Raw genomic sequence first — 20,239 nt, 5'->3', positions numbered from 1 at the left:
GAGAGAACATCTGTTAATAATACATAACTGTTACAATAAATATTTAGTAGTACATGCCCCTGGATTCGAACCCTGGTCTGTCTGTGACAAAATATACATCCCACCTAGTGTTTATCAAACTGAGCTACTGAGCCACTGCTGAATATTGGTTGATATGTGCCTAGAGCTCACCTGGTAACAAACTGTGACCTGGTAATAGAGGTAGAGTGCTGTACAAGACTGCAATGACACTTGAACACACATGCATGAGATTTATGCATGACAGAGATAGCAGGTGAACTGTGTATTAATACATGGAATGCAGGTGTAGACAATTAACCCCTAGTGGGTAGAAATATGTGTGATGTGTACATACCATATTGAAGTGCTGGGTTGGCTACCTGACTCATACACAGTTGCAGATGATATATTTGCAGTCTACAGCTATTACAATTTCATACTTCCATGCAGCAGCATAACTAAAATCAGGAATGCATACAGCTGAAATGCAATGGTTAACACAAGACAGTCCTGAGATACACAGTAAGCCTTGGCTGTTCCTATTATAGGTTCAGATCTTACTGCTGAACAAGTATCATGATGCATTATATCTTGTAGCACAGCTCCACATCTGCAGGTTAGCAAAACACTCTTTATTAGCTAGCCTTCAGTCACTTAGTGGTATTATTCCTATTTTTACTTCACTGCAGTTGTCAATTTCATGACCAACAGCCCAAAATACAGACATATTGCACAACACAGCTTTATTATGGGTGACATCATGCAGTGATTGGTATATGTCTACAGTCTTTATTGATGAACAGTTGAAACAATGCAGGTGTTGCAATATAACTGTAATTCCTCAATTAATGCAGTAGACACTTTTTTATTTCCTTACCATTATTAATGCAGTAAAACTTCATTTCCTTAACATTATTAATGCAGTAGAACATCATTACCTTAACATTCTTAATGCACTAGAACATTATTACCTTAACATTATTAATGCAGTAGAACATTATTACCTTAACATTCCTAATGCAGTAGAACTTCATTTCCTTAACATTATTAATGCAGTAAAACATTATTACCTTAACATTCCTAATGCAGTAGAACTTCATTTCCTTAACTTTATTAATGCAGTAGAACATTATTACCTTAACATTCTTAATGCAGTAGAACTTCATTTCCTAAACATTATTAATGCAGTAGAACATTATTATGTTAACATTCTTAATGCAGTAGAACTTCGTTTCCTTAACGTTATTAATGCAGTAGAACATTATTAACTTAACATTCCTAATGCAGTAGAACTTAATTTCCTTAACATTATTAATGCAGTAGAACATTATTATCTTAACATTCTTAATGCAGTAGAACTTCATTTCCTTAAAATTATTAATGCAGTAGAACAGTATTACCTTAACATTCTTAATGCAGTAGAACTTCATTTCCTTAACATTATTAATGCAGTAGAACATTATTACCTTAACATTCCTAATGCAGTAGAACTTCATTTCCTTAACATTATTAATGCAGTAGAACATTATTACCTTAACATTCATAATGCAGTAGAATTTCATGTCTTCAATGTTATTAATGCAGTAGAACATTATTACCTTAACATTCTTAATGCAGTAGAACTTAATTTCCTTAACATTCTTAGTGCAGTAGAACATTATTACCTTAACATTCTTAATGCAGTAGAACTTCATTTCCTTAACATTATTAATGCAGAACTTAATTTCCTTAATATTACTAATGCAGTAGAACTTCATTTCCTTAACATAATTAATGCAGCAGAAAATTATTACCTTAACATTCCTAATGCAGTAGAACTTTTTTTCCTTAACATTATTAATGCAGTAGAACTTAATTTCCTTAACATTATTAATGCAGTAGAACAGTATTACCTTAACATTCCTAATGCAGTAGAACTTCATTTCCTTAAGATTATTAATACAGTAGAAGATTATTACCTTAACATTATTAATGCACTAGAACATTATTACCTTAACATTCCTAATGCAGTAGAACTTCATTTCCTTAACATTATTAATGCAGTAGAACTTTATTTCCTTAACATTCTTAATGCAGTAGAACTTCATTTCTTTAACATTATTAATGCAGTAGAACATTATTACCTTAACATTCCTAATGCAGTAGAACTTCATTTCCTTACCATTATTAATGCAGTGGAACATTATTACCTTAACATTCTTAATGCAGTAGAACTTCATTTCCTTAACATTATTAATGCAGTAGAATATTATTACCATAACATTCTTAATGCAGTAGAACATTATTACCTTAACATTCTTAATGCAGTAGAACTTCATTTCCTTAATATTATTAATGCAGTAGAACATTATTACCTTAACATTCTTAATGCAGTAGAACTTCATTTCCTTAACATTATTAATGCAGTAGAACATTATTACCTTAACATTCTTAATGCAGTAGAACTTCATTTCCTTAACATTATTAATGCAGTAGAACATTATTACCTTAACATTCCTAATGCAGTAGAACTTCATTTCCTTAACATTCTTAATGCAGTAGAACAGTATTACCTTAACATTCTTAATGCAGTAGAACTTCATTTCCTTAATATTATTAATGCAGTAGAACTTCATTTCCTTAACATTATTAATACAGTAGAACATTATTACCTTAACATTCCTAATGCAGTAGAACTTCATTTCCTTAACATTATTAATGTGGTAAAATTTCATTTCCTTAACATTATTAATACAGTAGAACATTATTACCTTAACATTCTTAATGCAGTAGAACTTCATTTCTTTAACATTATTAATGCAGTAAAACAGTATTACCTTAACATTCCTAATGCAGTAGAACTTCATTTCCTTAACATTATTAATGCAGTAGAACATTATTACCTTAACATTCTTAATGCAGTAGAACTTCATTTCCTTAACATTATTAATGCAGTAGAACATTATTACCTTAACATTCCTAATGCAATAGAACTTCATTTCCTTAACATTATTAATGCAGTAGAACAGTATTACCTTAACATTCTTAACGCAGTAGAACTTCATTTCCTTAATATTATTAATGCAGTAGAACTTCATTTCCTTAACATTATTAATGCAGTAGAACATTATTGCCTTAACATTCTTAATGCAGTAGAACTTCATTTCCTTAACATTATTAATGTAGTAGAACATTATTACCTTAACATTCTTAATGCAGTAGAACTTCATTTCTTTAACATTATTAATGCAGTAAAACATTATTACCTTAACATTCCTAATGCAGTAGAACTTCATTTCCTTAACATTATTAATGCAGTAGAACATTATTACCTTAACATTCTTAATGCAGTAGAACTTCATTTCCTTAACATCATTAATGCAGTAGAACATTATTACCTTAACATTCCTAATGCAGTAGAACTTCATTTCCTTAACATTCTTAATGCAGTAGAACAGTATTACCTTAACATTCTTAATGCAGTAGAACTTCATTTCCTTAATATTATTAATGCAGTAGAACTTCATTTCCTTAACATTACTAATGCAGTAGAACATTATTACCTTAACATTCCTAATGCAGTAGAACTTCATTTCCTTAACATTATTAATGCAGTAGAACAGTATTACCTTAACATTCTTAATGCATTAGAACTTCATTTCCTTAACATTATTAATGCAGTAGAACATTACCTTAACATTCTTAATGCAGTAGAACTTCATTTCCTTAACATTATTAATGCAGTAGAACTTCATTTCCTTAACATTATTAATACAGTAGAACATTATTACCTTAACATTCCTAATGCAGTAGAACTTCATTTCCTTAACATTATTAATGTGGTAAAATTTCATTTCCTTAACATTATTAATGCAGTAGAACATTATTACCTTAACATTCTTAATGCAGTAGAACTTCATTTCTTTAACATTATTAATGCAGTAAAACATTATTACCTTAACATTCCTAATGCAGTAGAACTTCATTTCCTTAACATTATTAATGCAGTAGAACATTATTACCTTAACATTCTTAATGCAGTAGAACTTCATTTCCTTAACATTATTAATGCAGTAGAACATTATTACCTTAACATTCCTAATGCAGTAGAACTTCATTTCCTTAACATTCTTAATGCAGTAGAACAGTATTACCTTAACATTCTTAACGCAGTAGAACTTCATTTCCTTAATATTATTAATGCAGTAGAACTTCATTTCCTTAACATTATTAATGCAGTAGAACATTATTACCTTAACATTCCTAATGCAGTAGAACTTAATTTCCTTAACATTATTAATGCAGTAGAACAGTATTACTTTAACATTCTTAATGCAGTAGAACTTCATTTCCTTAACACTATTAATGCAGTAGAAGTTCATTTCCTTAACATTATTAATACAGTAGAACATTATTACCTTAACATTCCTAATGCAGTAGAACTTCATTTCCTTAACATTATTAATGTGGCAAAACTTCATTTCCTTAACATTATTAATGCAGTAGAACATTATTACCTTAACATTCTTAATGCAGTAGAACTTCATTTCTTTAACATTATTAATGCAGTAGAACATTATTACCTTAACATTCCTAATGCAGTAGAACTTCATTTCCTTAACATTACTAATGCAGTAGAACATTATTACCTTAACGTTCTTAATGCAGTAGAACTTCATTTCCTTAACATTATTAATGCAGTAGAACATTATTACCGTAACATTCTTAATGCAGTAGAACATTATTACCTTAACATTCTTAATGCAGTAGAACTTCATTTCCTTAACATTATTAATGCAGTAGAACATTATTACCTTAACATTCTTAATGCAGTAGAACATTATTACCTTAACATTCTTAATGTAGTAGAACTTCATTTCCTTAACATTATTAATGCAGTAGAACATTATTACCTTAACATTCTTAATGCAGTAGAACATTATTACCTTAACATTATTAATGCAGTAGAACTTCATTTCCTTAACATTATTAATACAGTAGAACATTATTACCTTAACATTCCTAATGCAGTAGAATTTCATTTCCTTAACATTATTAATGCAGTAGAACATTATTACCTTAACGTTCTTAATGCAGTAGAACTTCATGTCCTTAACATTATTAATGCAGTAGAACATTATTACCGTAACATTCTTATTGCAGTAGAACATTATTACCTTAACATTCATAATGCAGTAGAACTTCATTTCCTTAACATTATTAATGCAGTAGAGCATTATTACCTTAACATTCTTAATGCAGTAGAACATTATTACCTTAACATTCTTAATGTAGTAGAACTTCGTTTCGTTAACATTATTAATGCAGTAGAACATTATTACCTTAACATTCTTAATGCAGTAGAACATTATTACCTTAACATTATTAATGCAGTAGAACATTATTACCTTAACGTTTTTAATGCAGTAGAACATTATTACCTTAACATTCTTAATGCAGCAGAACTTCATTTCCTTAACATTATTAATGCAGTAGAACTTCATTTCCTTAACATTATTAATGCAGTAGAACATTATTACCTTAACATTCCTAATGCAGCAGAACTTCATTTCCTTAACATTATTAATGCAGTAGAACTTCATTTCCTTAACATTATTAATGCACTAGAACATTATTACCTTAACATTATTAATGCAGTAGAACATTATTACCTTAACATTCTTAATGCAGTAGAACTTCATTTCCTTTACATTATTAATGCAGTAGAACATTATTACCTTAACATTCCTAATGCAGTAGAACTTCATTTCCTTAACTTTATTAATGCAGTAGAACATTATTACCTTAACATTCTTAATGCAGTAGAACTTCATTTCCTAAACATTATTAATGCAGTAGAACATTATTACATTAACATTCTTAATGCAGTAGAACTTCATTTCTTTAACGTTATTAATGCAGTAGAACATTATTACCTTAACATTCCTAATGCAGTAGAACTTAATTTCCTTAACATTATTAATGCAGTAGAACATTATTATCTTAACATTCTTAATGCAGTAGGACTTCATTTCCTAAACATTATTAATGCAGTAGAACATTATTACGTTAACATTCTTAATGCAGTAGAACTTCATTTCCTTAATGTTATTAATGCAGTAGAACATTATTACCTTAACATTCCTAATGCAGTAGAACTTAATTTCCTTAACATTATTAATGCAGTAGAACATTATTATCTTAACATTCTTAATGCAGTAGAACTTCATTTCCTTAACATTATTAATGCAGTAGACCAGTATTACCTTAACATTCTTAATGCAGTAGAACTTCATTTCCTTAACATTATTAATGCAGTAGAACATTATTACCTTAACATTCCTAATGCAGTAGAACTTCATTTCCTTAACATTATTAATGCAGTAGAACATTATTACCATAACATTCATAATGCAGTAGAATTTCATGTCTTCAATGTTATTAATGCAGTAGAACATTATTACCTTAACATTCTTAATGCAGTAGAACTTAATTTCCTTAACATTCTTAGTGCAGTAGAACATTATTACCTTAACATTCTTAATGCAGTAGAACTTAATTTCCTTAACATTATTAATGCAGAACTTAATTTCCTTAATATTATTAATGCAGTAGAACTTCATTTCCTTAACATTATTAATGCAGTAGAACAGTATTACCTTAACATTCCTAATGCAGTAGAACTTCATTTCCTTAAGATTATTAATGCAGTAGAAGATTATTACCTTAACAATATTAATGCAGTAGAACATTATTACCTTAACATTCCTAATGCAGTATAACTTCATTTCCTTAACATTATTAATGCAGTAGAACATTATTACCTTAACATTCTTAATGCAGTAGAACTTCATTTCCTTAACATTATTAATGCAGTAGAACATTATTACCTTAACATTCTTAATGCAGTAGAACTTCATTTCCTTAACATTATTAATGTAGTAGAACATTATTACCTTAACATTCTTAATGCAGTAAAACTTCATTTCTTTAACATTATTAATGCAGTAAAACATTATTACCTTAACATTCCTAATGCAGTAGAACTTCATTTCCTTAACATTATTAATGCAGTAGAACATTATTACCTTAACATTCTTAATGCAGTAGAACTTCATTTCCTTAACATTATTAATGCAGTAGAACATTATTACCTTAACATTCCTAATGCAGTAGAACTTCATTTCCTTAACATTCTTAATGCAGTAGAACAGTATTACCTTAACATTCTTAATGCAGTAGAACTTCATTTCCTTAATATTATTAATGCAGTAGAACTTCATTTCCTTAACATTACTAATGCAGTAGAACATTATTACCTTAACATTCCTAATGCAGTAGCACTTCATTTCCTTAACATTATTAATGCAGTAGAACAGTATTACCTTAACATTCTTAATGCATTAGAACTTCATTTCCTTAACATTATTAATGCAGTAGAACATTACCTTAACATTCTTAATGCAGTCGAACTTCATTTCCTTAACATTATTAATGCAGTAGAACTTCATTTCCTTAACATTATTAATACAGTAGAACATTATTACCTTAACATTCCTAATGCAGTAGAACTTCATTTCCTTAACATTATTAATGTGGTAAAATTTCATTTCCTTAACATTATTAATGCAGTAGAACATTATTACCTTAACATTCTTAATGCAGTAGAACTTCATTTCTTTAACATTATTAATGCAGTAAAACATTATTACCTTAACATTCCTAATGCAGTAGAACTTCGTTTCCTTAACATTATTAATGCAGTAGAACATTATTACCTTAACATTCTTAATGCAGTAGAACTTCATTTCCTTAACATTATTAATGCAGTAGAACATTATTACCTTAACATTCCTAATGCAGTAGAACTTCATTTCCTTAACATTATTAATGCAGTAGAACAGTATTACCTTAACATTCTTAACACAGTAGAACTTCATTTCCTTAATATTATTAATGCAGTAGAACTTCATTTCCTTAACATTATTAATGCAGTAGAACATTATTACCTTAACATTCCTAATGCAGTAGAACTTAATTTCCTGAACATTATTAATGCAGTAGAACAGTATTACTTTAACATTCTTAATGCAGTAGAACTTCATTTCCTTAACATTATTAATGCAGTAGAACATTATTACCTTAACATTCTTAATGCAGTAGAACTTCATTTCCTTAACATTATTAATGCAGTAGAACTTCATTTCCTTAACATTATTAATACAGTAGAACATTATTACCTTAACATTCCTAATGCAGTAGAACTTCATTTCCTTAACATTATTAATGTGGTAAAACTTCATTTCCTTAACATTATTAATGCAGTAGAACATTATTACCTTAACATTCTTAATGCAGTAGAACTTCATTTCTTTAACATTATTAATGCAGTAGAACATTATTACCTTAACATTCCTAATGCAGTAGAACTTCATTTCCTTAACATTATTAATGCAGTAGAACATTATTACCTTAACGTTCTTAATGCAGTAGAACTTCATTTCCTTAACATTATTAATGCAGTAGAACATTATTACCGTAACATTCTTAATGCAGTAGAACATTATTACCTTAACATTCTTAATGCAGTAGAACTTCATTTCCTTAACATTATTAATGCAGTAGAACATTATTACCTTAACATTCTTAATGCAGTAGAACATTATTACCTTAACATTCTTAATGTAGTAGAACTTCATTTCCTTAACATTATTAATGCAGTAGAACATTATTACCTTAACATTCTTAATGCAGTAGAACATTATTACCTTAACATTATTAATGCAGTAGAACATTATTACCTTAACATTTTTAATGCAGTAGAACATTATTACCTTAACATTCTTAATGCAGTAGAACTTCATTTCCTTAACATTATTAATGCAGTAGAACTTCATTTCCTTAACATTATTAATGCAGTAGAACATTATTACCTTAACATTCCTAATGCAGTAGAACTTCATTTCCTTAACATTATTAATGCAGTAGAACATTATTACCTTAACATTCTTAATGCAGTAGAACTTCATTTCCTTAACATTATTAATGCAGTAGAACATTATTACCTTAACATTCTTAATGCAGTAGAACTTCATTTCCTTAACATTATTAATGCAGTAGAACATTATTACCTTAACATTCTTAATGCAGTAGAACTTCATTTCCTTAACATTATTAATGCAGTAGAACATTATTACCTTAACATTCTTAATGCAGTAGAACATTATTACCTTAACATTATTAATGCAGTAGAACTTCATTTCCTTAACATTATTAATGCAGTAGAACATTATTACCTTAACATTCTTAATGCAGTAGAACTTCATTTCCTTAACATTATTAATGCAGTAGAACATTATTACCTTAACATTCCTAATGCAGTAGAACTTCATTTATTTAACATTATTAATGCAGTAGAACATTATTACCTTAACATTCTTAATGCAGTAGAACTTCATTTCCTTAACATTATTAATGCAGTAGAACTTCATTTCCTTAACATTATTAATACAGTAGAACATTATTACCTTAACATTCCTAATGCAGTAGAACTTCATTTCCTTAACATTATTAATGCAGTAGAACATTATTACCTTAACATTCTTAATGCAGTAGAACTTCATTTCCTTAACATTCTTAATGCAGTAGAACTTCATTTCCTTAACATTATTAATGCAGTAGAACATTATTACCTTAACATTCTTAATGCAGTAGAACTTCATTTCCTTAACATTATTAATACAGTAGAACATTATTACCTTAACATTCTTAATGCAGTAGAACTTCATTTCCTTAACATTATTAATGTGGTAGAACTTCATTTCCTTAACTTTATTAATGCAGTAGAACATTATTACCTTAACATTCTTAATGCAGTAGAACTTCATTTCTTTAACATTATTAATGCAGTAGAACATTATTACCTTAACATTCCTAATGCAGTAGAACTTCATTTCCTTAACATTATTAATGCAGTAGAACATTATTACCTTAACATTATTAATGCAGTAGAACATTATTTCCTTAACATTCTTAATGCAGTAGAACTTCATTTCCTTAACATTATTAATGCAGTAGAACATTATTACCTTAACATTCCTAATGCAGTAGAACTTCATTTCTTTAACATTATTAATGCAGTAGAACATTATTACCTTAACATTCCTAATGCAGTAGAACTTCATTTCTTTAACATTATTAATGTGGTAGAACTTCATTTCCTTAACTTTATTAATGCAGTAGAACATTATTACCTTAACATTCTTAATGCAGTAGAACTTCATTTCTTTAACATTATTAATGCAGTAGAATATTATTACCTTAACATTCCTAATGCAGTAGAACTTCATTTCCTTAACATTATTAATGCAGTAGAACATTATTACCTTAACATTATTAATGCAGTAGAACATTATTACCTTAACATTCCTAATGCAATAGATCTTCATTTCCTTAACATTATTAATGCAGTAGAACATTATTACCTTAACATTCTTAATGCAGTAGAACTTCATTTCTTTAACATTATTAATGCAGTAGAACATTATTACCTTAACATTATTAATGCAGTAGAACATTATTACCTTAACATTCTTAATGCAGTAGAACTTCATTTCCTTAACATTATTAATGCAGTAGAACATTATTACCTTAACATTCTTAATGCAGTAGAACTTCATTTCCTTAACATTATTAATGCAGTAGAACATTATTACCTTAACATTCCTAATGCAGTAGAACTTCATTTCCTTAACATTATTAATGCAGTAGAACATTATTACCTTAACATTATTAATGCAGTAGAACATTATTTCCTTAACATTATTAATGCAGTAGAACATTATAACCTTAACATTCTTACTGCAGTAGAACTTTATTTCCTTAACATTATTAATGCAGTAGAACATTATTACCTTAACATTATTAATGCAGTAGAACATTATTACATTAACGTTCTTAATGCAGTAGAACATTATTACCTTAACATTATTAATGCAGTAGAACATTATTACCTTAACATTATTAATGCAGTAGAGCTTCATTTCCTTAACATTATTAATGCAGTAGAACATTATTACCTTAACATTCTTAATGCAGTAGAACTTCATTTCCTTAACATTATTAATGCAGTAGAACATTATTACCTTAACATTCCTAATGCAGTAGAACTTCATTTCCTTAACATTCTTAATGCAGTAGAACAGTATTACCTTAACATTCTTAATGCAGTAGAACTTCATTTCCTTAATATTATTAATGCAGTAGAACTTCATTTCCTTAACATTATTAATACAGTAGAACATTATTACCTTAACATTCCTAATGCAGTAGAACTTCATTTCCTTAACATTATTAATGTGGTAAAAATTCATTTCAGTAGAACATTATTACCTTAACATTCTTAATGCAGTAGAACTTCATTTCTTTAACATTATTAATGCAGTAAAACAGTATTACCTTAACATTCCTAATGCAGTAGAACTTCATTTCCTTAACATTATTAATGCAGTAGAACATTATTACCTTAACATTCTTAATGCAGTAGAACTTCATTTCCTTAACATTATTAATGCAGTAGAACATTATTACCTTAACATTCCTAATGCAATAGAACTTCATTTCCTTAACATTATTAATGCAGTAGAACAGTATTACCTTAACATTCTTAATGCAGTAGAACTTCATTTCCTTAATATTATTAATGCAGTAGAACTTCATTTCCTTAACATTATTAATGCAGTAGAACATTATTGCCTTAACATTCTTAATGCAGTAGAACTTCATTTCCTTAACATTATTAATGTAGTAGAACATTATTACCTTAACATTCTTAATGCAGTAGAACTTCATTTCTTTAACATTATTAATGCAGTAAAACATTATTACCTTAACATTCCTAATGCAGTAGAACTGAACTTCATTTCCTTAACATTATTAATGCAGTAGAACATTATTACCTTAACATTCTTAATGCAGTAGAACTTCATTTCCTTAACATCATTAATGCAGTAGAACATTATTACCTTAACATTCCTAATGCAGTAGAACTTCATTTCCTTAACATTCTTAATGCAGTAGAACAGTATTACCTTAACATTCTTAATGCAGTAGAACTTCATTTCCTTAATATTATTAATGTAATGCAGTAGAACTTCATTTCCTTAACATTACTAATGCAGTAGAACATTATTACCTTAACATTCCTAATGCAGTAGAACTTCATTTCCTTAACATTATTAATGCAGTAGAACAGTATTACCTTAACATTCTTAATGCATTAGAACTTCATTTCCTTAACATTATTAATGCAGTAGAACATTACCTTAACATTCTTAATGCAGTAGAACTTCATTTCCTTAACATTATTAATGCAGTAGAACTTCATTTCCTTAACATTATTAATACAGTAGAACATTATTACCTTAACATTCCTAATGCAGTAGAACTTCATTTCCTTAACATTATTAATGTGGTAAAATTTCATTTCCTTAACATTATTAATGCAGTAGAACATTATTACCTTAACATTCTTAATGCAGTAGAACTTCATTTCTTTAACATTATTAATGCAGTAAAACATTATTACCTTAACATTCCTAATGCAGTAGAACTTCATTTCCTTAACATTATTAATGCAGTAGAACATTATTACCTTAACATTCTTAATGCAGTAGAACTTCATTTCCTTAACATTATTAATGCAGTAGAACATTATTACCTTAACATTCCTAATGCAGTAGAACTTCATTTCCTTAACATTCTTAATGCAGTAGAACAGTATTACCTTAACATTCTTACGCAGTAGAACTTCATTTCCTTAATATTATTAATGCAGTAGAACTTCATTTCCTTAACATTATTAATGCAGTAGAACATTATTACCTTAACATTCCTAATGCAGTAGAACTTAATTTCCTTAACATTATTAATGCAGTAGAACAGTATTACTTTAACATTCTTAATGCAGTAGAACTTCATTTCCTTAACATTATTAATGCAGTAGAAGTTCATTTCCTTAACATTATTAATACAGTAGAACATTATTACCTTAACATTCCTAATGCAGTAGAACTTCATTTCCTTAACATTATTAATGTGGCAAAACTTCATTTCCTTAACATTATTAATGCAGTAGAACATTATTACCTTAACATTCTTAATGCAGTAGAACTTCATTTCTTTAACATTATTAATGCAGTAGAACATTATTACCTTAACATTCCTAATGCAGTAGAACTTCATTTCCTTAACATTACTAATGCAGTAGAACATTATTACCTTAACGTTCTTAATGCAGTAGAACTTCATTTCCTTAACATTATTAATGCAGTAGAACATTATTACCGTAACATTCTTAATGCAGTAGAACATTATTACCTTAACATTCTTAATGCAGTAGAACTTCATTTCCTTAACATTATTAATGCAGTAGAACATTATTACCTTAACATTCTTAATGCAGTAGAACATTATTACCTTAACATTCTTAATGTAGTAGAACTTCATTTCCTTAACATTATTAATGCAGTAGAACATTATTACCTTAACATTCTTAATGCAGTAGAACATTATTACCTTAACATTATTAATGCAGTAGAACTTCATTTCCTTAACATTATTAATACAGTAGAACATTATTACCTTAACATTCCTAATGCAGTAGAATTTCATTTCCTTAACATTATTAATGCAGTAGAACATTATTACCTTAACGTTCTTAATGCAGTAGAACTTCATGTCCTTAACATTATTAATGCAGTAGAACATTATTACGTAACATTCTTATTGCAGTAGAACATTATTACCTTAACATTCATAATGCAGTAGAACTTCATTTCCTTAACATTATTAATGCAGTAGAGCATTATTACCTTAACATTCTTAATGCAGTAGAACATTATTACCTTAACATTCTTAATGTAGTAGAACTTCGTTTCGTTAACATTATTAATGCAGTAGAACATTATTACCTTAACATTCTTAATGCAGTAGAACATTATTACCTTAACATTATTAATGCAGTAGAACATTATTACCTTAACGTTTTTAATGCAGTAGAACATTATTACCTTAACATTCTTAATGCAGCAGAACTTCATTTCCTTAACATTATTAATGCAGTAGAACTTCATTTCCTTAACATTATTAATGCAGTAGAACATTATTACCTTAACATTCCTAATGCAGCAGAACTTCATTTCCTTAACATTATTAATGCAGTAGAACTTCATTTCCTTAACATTATTAATGCACTAGAACATTATTACCTTAACATTATTAATGCAGTAGAACATTATTACCTTAACATTCTTAATGCAGTAGAACTTCATTTCCTTTACATTATTAATGCAGTAGAACATTATTACCTTAACATTCCTAATGCAGTAGAACTTCATTTCCTTAACTTTATTAATGCAGTAGAACATTATTACCTTAACATTCTTAATGCAGTAGAACTTCATTTCCTAAACATTATTAATGCAGTAGAACATTATTACATTAACATTCTTAATGCAGTAGAACTTCATTTCTTTAACGTTATTAATGCAGTAGAACATTATTACCTTAACATTCCTAATGCAGTAGAACTTAATTTCCTTAACATTATTAATGCAGTAGAACATTATTATCTTAACATTCTTAATGCAGTAGGACTTCATTTCCTAAACATTATTAATGCAGTAGAACATTATTACGTTAACATTCTTAATGCAGTAGAACTTCATTTCCTTAATGTTATTAATGCAGTAGAACATTATTACCTTAACATTCCTAATGCAGTAGAACTTAATTTCCTTAACATTATTAATGCAGTAGAACATTATTATCTTAACATTCTTAATGCAGTAGAACTTCATTTCCTTAACATTATTAATGCAGTAGACCAGTATTACCTTAACATTCTTAATGCAGTAGAACTTCATTTCCTTAACATTATTAATGCAGTAGAACATTATTACCTTAACATTCCTAATGCAGTAGAACTTCATTTCCTTAACATTATTAATGCAGTAGAACATTATTACCATAACATTCATAATGCAGTAGAATTTCATGTCTTCAATGTTATTAATGCAGTAGAACATTATTACCTTAACATTCTTAATGCAGTAGAACTTAATTTCCTTAACATTCTTAGTGCAGTAGAACATTATTACCTTAACATTCTTAATGCAGTAGAACTTAATTTCCTTAACATTATTAATGCAGAACTTAATTTCCTTAATATTATTAATGCAGTAGAACTTCATTTCCTTAACATTATTAATGCAGTAGAACAGTATTACCTTAACATTCCTAATGCAGTAGAACTTCATTTCCTTAAGATTATTAATGCAGTAGAAGATTATTACCTTAACAATATTAATGCAGTAGAACATTATTACCTTAACATTCCTAATGCAGTATAACTTCATTTCCTTAACATTATTAATGCAGTAGAACATTATTACCTTAACATTCTTAATGCAGTAGAACTTCATTTCCTTAACATTATTAATGCAGTAGAACATTATTACCTTAACATTCTTAATGCAGTAGAACTTCATTTCCTTAACATTATTAATGTAGTAGAACATTATTACCTTAACATTCTTAATGCAGTAAAACTTCATTTCTTTAACATTATTAATGCAGTAAAACATTATTACCTTAACATTCCTAATGCAGTAGAACTTCATTTCCTTAACATTATTAATGCAGTAGAACATTATTACCTTAACATTCTTAATGCAGTAGAACTTCATTTCCTTAACATTATTAATGCAGTAGAACATTATTACCTTAACATTCCTAATGCAGTAGAACTTCATTTCCTTAACATTCTTAATGCAGTAGAACAGTATTACCTTAACATTCTTAATGCAGTAGAACTTCATTTCCTTAATATTATTAATGCAGTAGAACTTCATTTCCTTAACATTACTAATGCAGTAGAACATTATTACCTTAACATTCCTAATGCAGTAGCACTTCATTTCCTTAACATTATTAATGCAGTAGAACAGTATTACCTTAACATTCTTAATGCATTAGAACTTCATTTCCTTAACATTATTAATGCAGTAGAACATTACCTTAACATTCTTAATGCAGTCGAACTTCATTTCCTTAACATTATTAATGCAGTAGAACTTCATTTCCTTAACATTATTAATACAGTAGAACATTATTACCTTAACATTCCTAATGCAGTAGAACTTCATTTCCTTAACATTATTAATGTGGTAAAATTTCATTTCCTTAACATTATTAATGCAGTAGAACATTATTACCTTAACATTCTTAATGCAGTAGAACTTCATTTCTTTAACATTATTAATGCAGTAAAACATTATTACCTTAACATTCCTAATGCAGTAGAACTTCGTTTCCTTAACATTATTAATGCAGTAGAACATTATTACCTTAACATTCTTAATGCAGTAGAACTTCATTTCCTTAACATTATTAATGCAGTAGAACATTATTACCTTAACATTCCTAATGCAGTAGAACTTCATTTCCTTAACATTATTAATGCAGTAGAACAGTATTACCTTAACATTCTTAACACAGTAGAACTTCATTTCCTTAATATTATTAATGCAGTAGAACTTCATTTCCTTAACATTATTAATGCAGTAGAACATTATTACCTTAACATTCCTAATGCAGTAGAACTTAATTTCCTGAACATTATTAATGCAGTAGAACAGTATTACTTTAACATTCTTAATGCAGTAGAACTTCATTTCCTTAACATTATTAATGCAGTAGAACATTATTACCTTAACATTCTTAATGCAGTAGAACTTCATTTCCTTAACATTATTAATGCAGTAGAACTTCATTTCCTTAACATTATTAATACAGTAGAACATTATTACCTTAACATTCCTAATGCAGTAGAACTTCATTTCCTTAACATTATTAATGTGGTAAAACTTCATTTCCTTAACATTATTAATGCAGTAGAACATTATTACCTTAACATTCTTAATGCAGTAGAACTTCATTTCTTTAACATTATTAATGCAGTAGAACATTATTACCTTAACATTCCTAATGCAGTAGAACTTCATTTCCTTAACATTATTAATGCAGTAGAACATTATTACCTTAACGTTCTTAATGCAGTAGAACTTCATTTCCTTAACATTATTAATGCAGTAGAACATTATTACCGTAACATTCTTAATGCAGTAGAACATTATTACCTTAACATTCTTAATGCAGTAGAACTTCATTTCCTTAACATTATTAATGCAGTAGAACATTATTACCTTAACATTCTTAATGCAGTAGAACATTATTACCTTAACATTCTTAATGTAGTAGAACTTCATTTCCTTAACATTATTAATGCAGTAGAACATTATTACCTTAACATTCTTAATGCAGTAGAACATTATTACCTTAACATTATTAATGCAGTAGAACATTATTACCTTAACATTTTTAATGCAGTAGAACATTATTACCTTAACATTCTTAATGCAGTAGAACTTCATTTCCTTAACATTATTAATACAGTAGAACATTATTACCTTAACATTCCTAATGCAGTAGAACTTCATTTCCTTAACATTATTAATGCAGTAGAACATTATTACCTTAACGTTCTTAATGCAGTAGAACTTCATTTCCTTAACATTATTAATGCAGTAGAACATTATTACCATAACATTCTTAATGCAGTAGAACATTATTACCTTACCATTCTTAATGCAGTAGAACTTCATTTCCTTAACATTATTAATGCAGTAGAACATTATTACCTTAACATTCTTAATGCAGTAGAACATTATTACCTTAACATTCTTAATGTAGTAGAACTTCGTTTCCTTAACATTATTAATGCAGTAGAACATTATTACCTTAACATTCTTAATGCAGTAGAACATTATTACCTTAACATTATTAATGCAGTAGAACATTATTACCTTAACATTTTTAATGCAGTAGAACATTATTACCTTAACATTCTTAATGCAGCAGAACTTCATTTCCTTAACATTATTAATGCAGTAGAACTTCATTTCCTTAACATTATTAATGCAGTAGAACATTATTACCTTAACATTCCTAATGCAGCAGAACTTCATTTCCTTAACATTACTAATGCAGTAGAACAGTATTACCTTAACATTCTTAATGCAGTAGAGCTTCATTTATTTAATATTATTAATGCAGTAGAACATTATTACCTTAACATTCTTAATGCAGTAGAACTTCATTTCTTTAACATTATTAATGCAGTAGAACATTATTACCTTAACATTATTAATGCAGTAGAACATTGTTACCTTAACATTCCTAATGCAGTAGAACTTCATTTCCTTAACATTATTAATGCAGTAGAACATTATTCCCTTAACATTCTTAATGCAGGATAACATTATTACCTTAACATTCTTAATGCAGTAAAACTTCATTTTTTTAACATTATTAATGTAGTAAAACATTATTACCTTAACATTCTTAATGCAGTAGAACTTCATTTCCTTAATATTATTAATGCAGTAGAACATTATTACCTTAACATTCTTAATGCAGTAGAACTTCATTTCTTTAACATTATTAATGCAGTAGAACATTATTTCCTTAACATTCTTAATGCAGTAGAACTTCATTTCCTTAACATTATTAATGCAGTAGAACTTGATTTCCTTAACATTATTAAAGCAGTAAAACATTATTACCTTAACATTCCTAATGCAGTAGAACTTCATTTCCTTAACATTATTAATGCAGTAGAACATTATTACCGTAACATTATTAATGCAGTAGAACTTCATTTCCTTAACATTCTTAATGCAGTAGAACTTCATTTCCTTAACATTATTAATGCAGTAGAACAGTATTACCTTAACATTCCTAATGCAGTAGAACTTCATTTCCTTAACATTATTAATACAGTAGAACATTATTACCTTAACATTCCTAATGCAGTAGAACTTCATTTCCTTAACATTATTAATGTGGTAGAACTTCATTTCCTTAACTTTATTAATGCAGTAGAACATTATTACCTTAACATTCTTAATGCAGTAGAACTTCATTTCTTTAACATTATTAATGCAGTAGAATATTATTACCTTAACATTCCTAATGCAGTAGAACTTCATTTCCTTAACATTATTAATGCAGTAGAACATTATTACCTTAACATTATTAATGCAGTAGAACATTATTACCTTAACATTCCTAATGCAATAGATCTTCATTTCCTTAACATTATTAATGCAGTAGAACATTATTACCTTAACATTCTTAATGCAGTAGAACTTCATTTCTTTAACATTATTAATGCAGTAGAACATTATTACCTCAACATTCCTAATGCAGTAGAACTTCATTTCTTTAACATTATTAATGCAGTAGAAAATTATTACCTTAACATTCTTAATGCAGTAGAACTTCATTTCCTTAACATTATTAATGCAGTAGAACATTATTTCCTTAACATTCTTAATGCAGTAGAACTTCATTTCCTTAACATTATTAATGCAGTAGAACATTATTACCTTAACATTCCTAATGCAGTAGAACTTCATTTCCTTAACATTATTAATGCAGTAGAACTTCATTTCCTTAACATTATTAATGCAGTAGAACATTATTACCTTAACATTCTTAATGCAGTAGAACTTCATTTCCTTAACATTATTAATGCAGTAGAACATTATTACCTTAACATTCTTAATGCAGTAGAACATTATTACCTTAACATTATTAATGCAGTAGAACATTATTACATTAACGTTCTTAATGCAGTAGAACATTATTACCTTAACATTATTAATGCAGTAGAACATTATTACCTTAACATTATTAATGCAGTAGAGCTTCATTTCCTTAACATTATTAATGCAGTAGAACATTATTACCTTAACATTCTTAATGCAGTAGAACTTCATTTCCTTAACATTATTAATGCAGTAGAACATTACTACCCTAACATTCCTAATGCAGTAGAACTTCATTTTTTTAACATTATCAATGCAGTAGAACATTATTACCTTAACATTCCTAATGCAGTAGAACTTCATTTCCTTAACATTATTAATGCAGTAGAACATTATTACCGTAACATTCTTAATGCAGTAGAACTTCATTTCCTTAACATTATTAATGCAGTAGAACATCATTACCTTAACATTATTAATGCAGTAGAACTTGATTTCTTTAACATTATTAATGCAGTAGAACAGTATTACCTTAACATTCCTAATGCAGTAGAACTTAATTTCCTTAACATTATTAATGCAGTAGAACA

The sequence above is a fragment of the Protopterus annectens genome, chromosome 3.part1 (genome assembly GCF_019279795.1).
Source record: "Protopterus annectens isolate FY-2018-M chromosome 3.part1, PAN1.0, whole genome shotgun sequence".
In the NCBI taxonomy this organism is placed as follows: Eukaryota; Metazoa; Chordata; order Ceratodontiformes; family Protopteridae; genus Protopterus; species Protopterus annectens.
Note: the sequence above shows the minus strand (reverse complement) of the source record.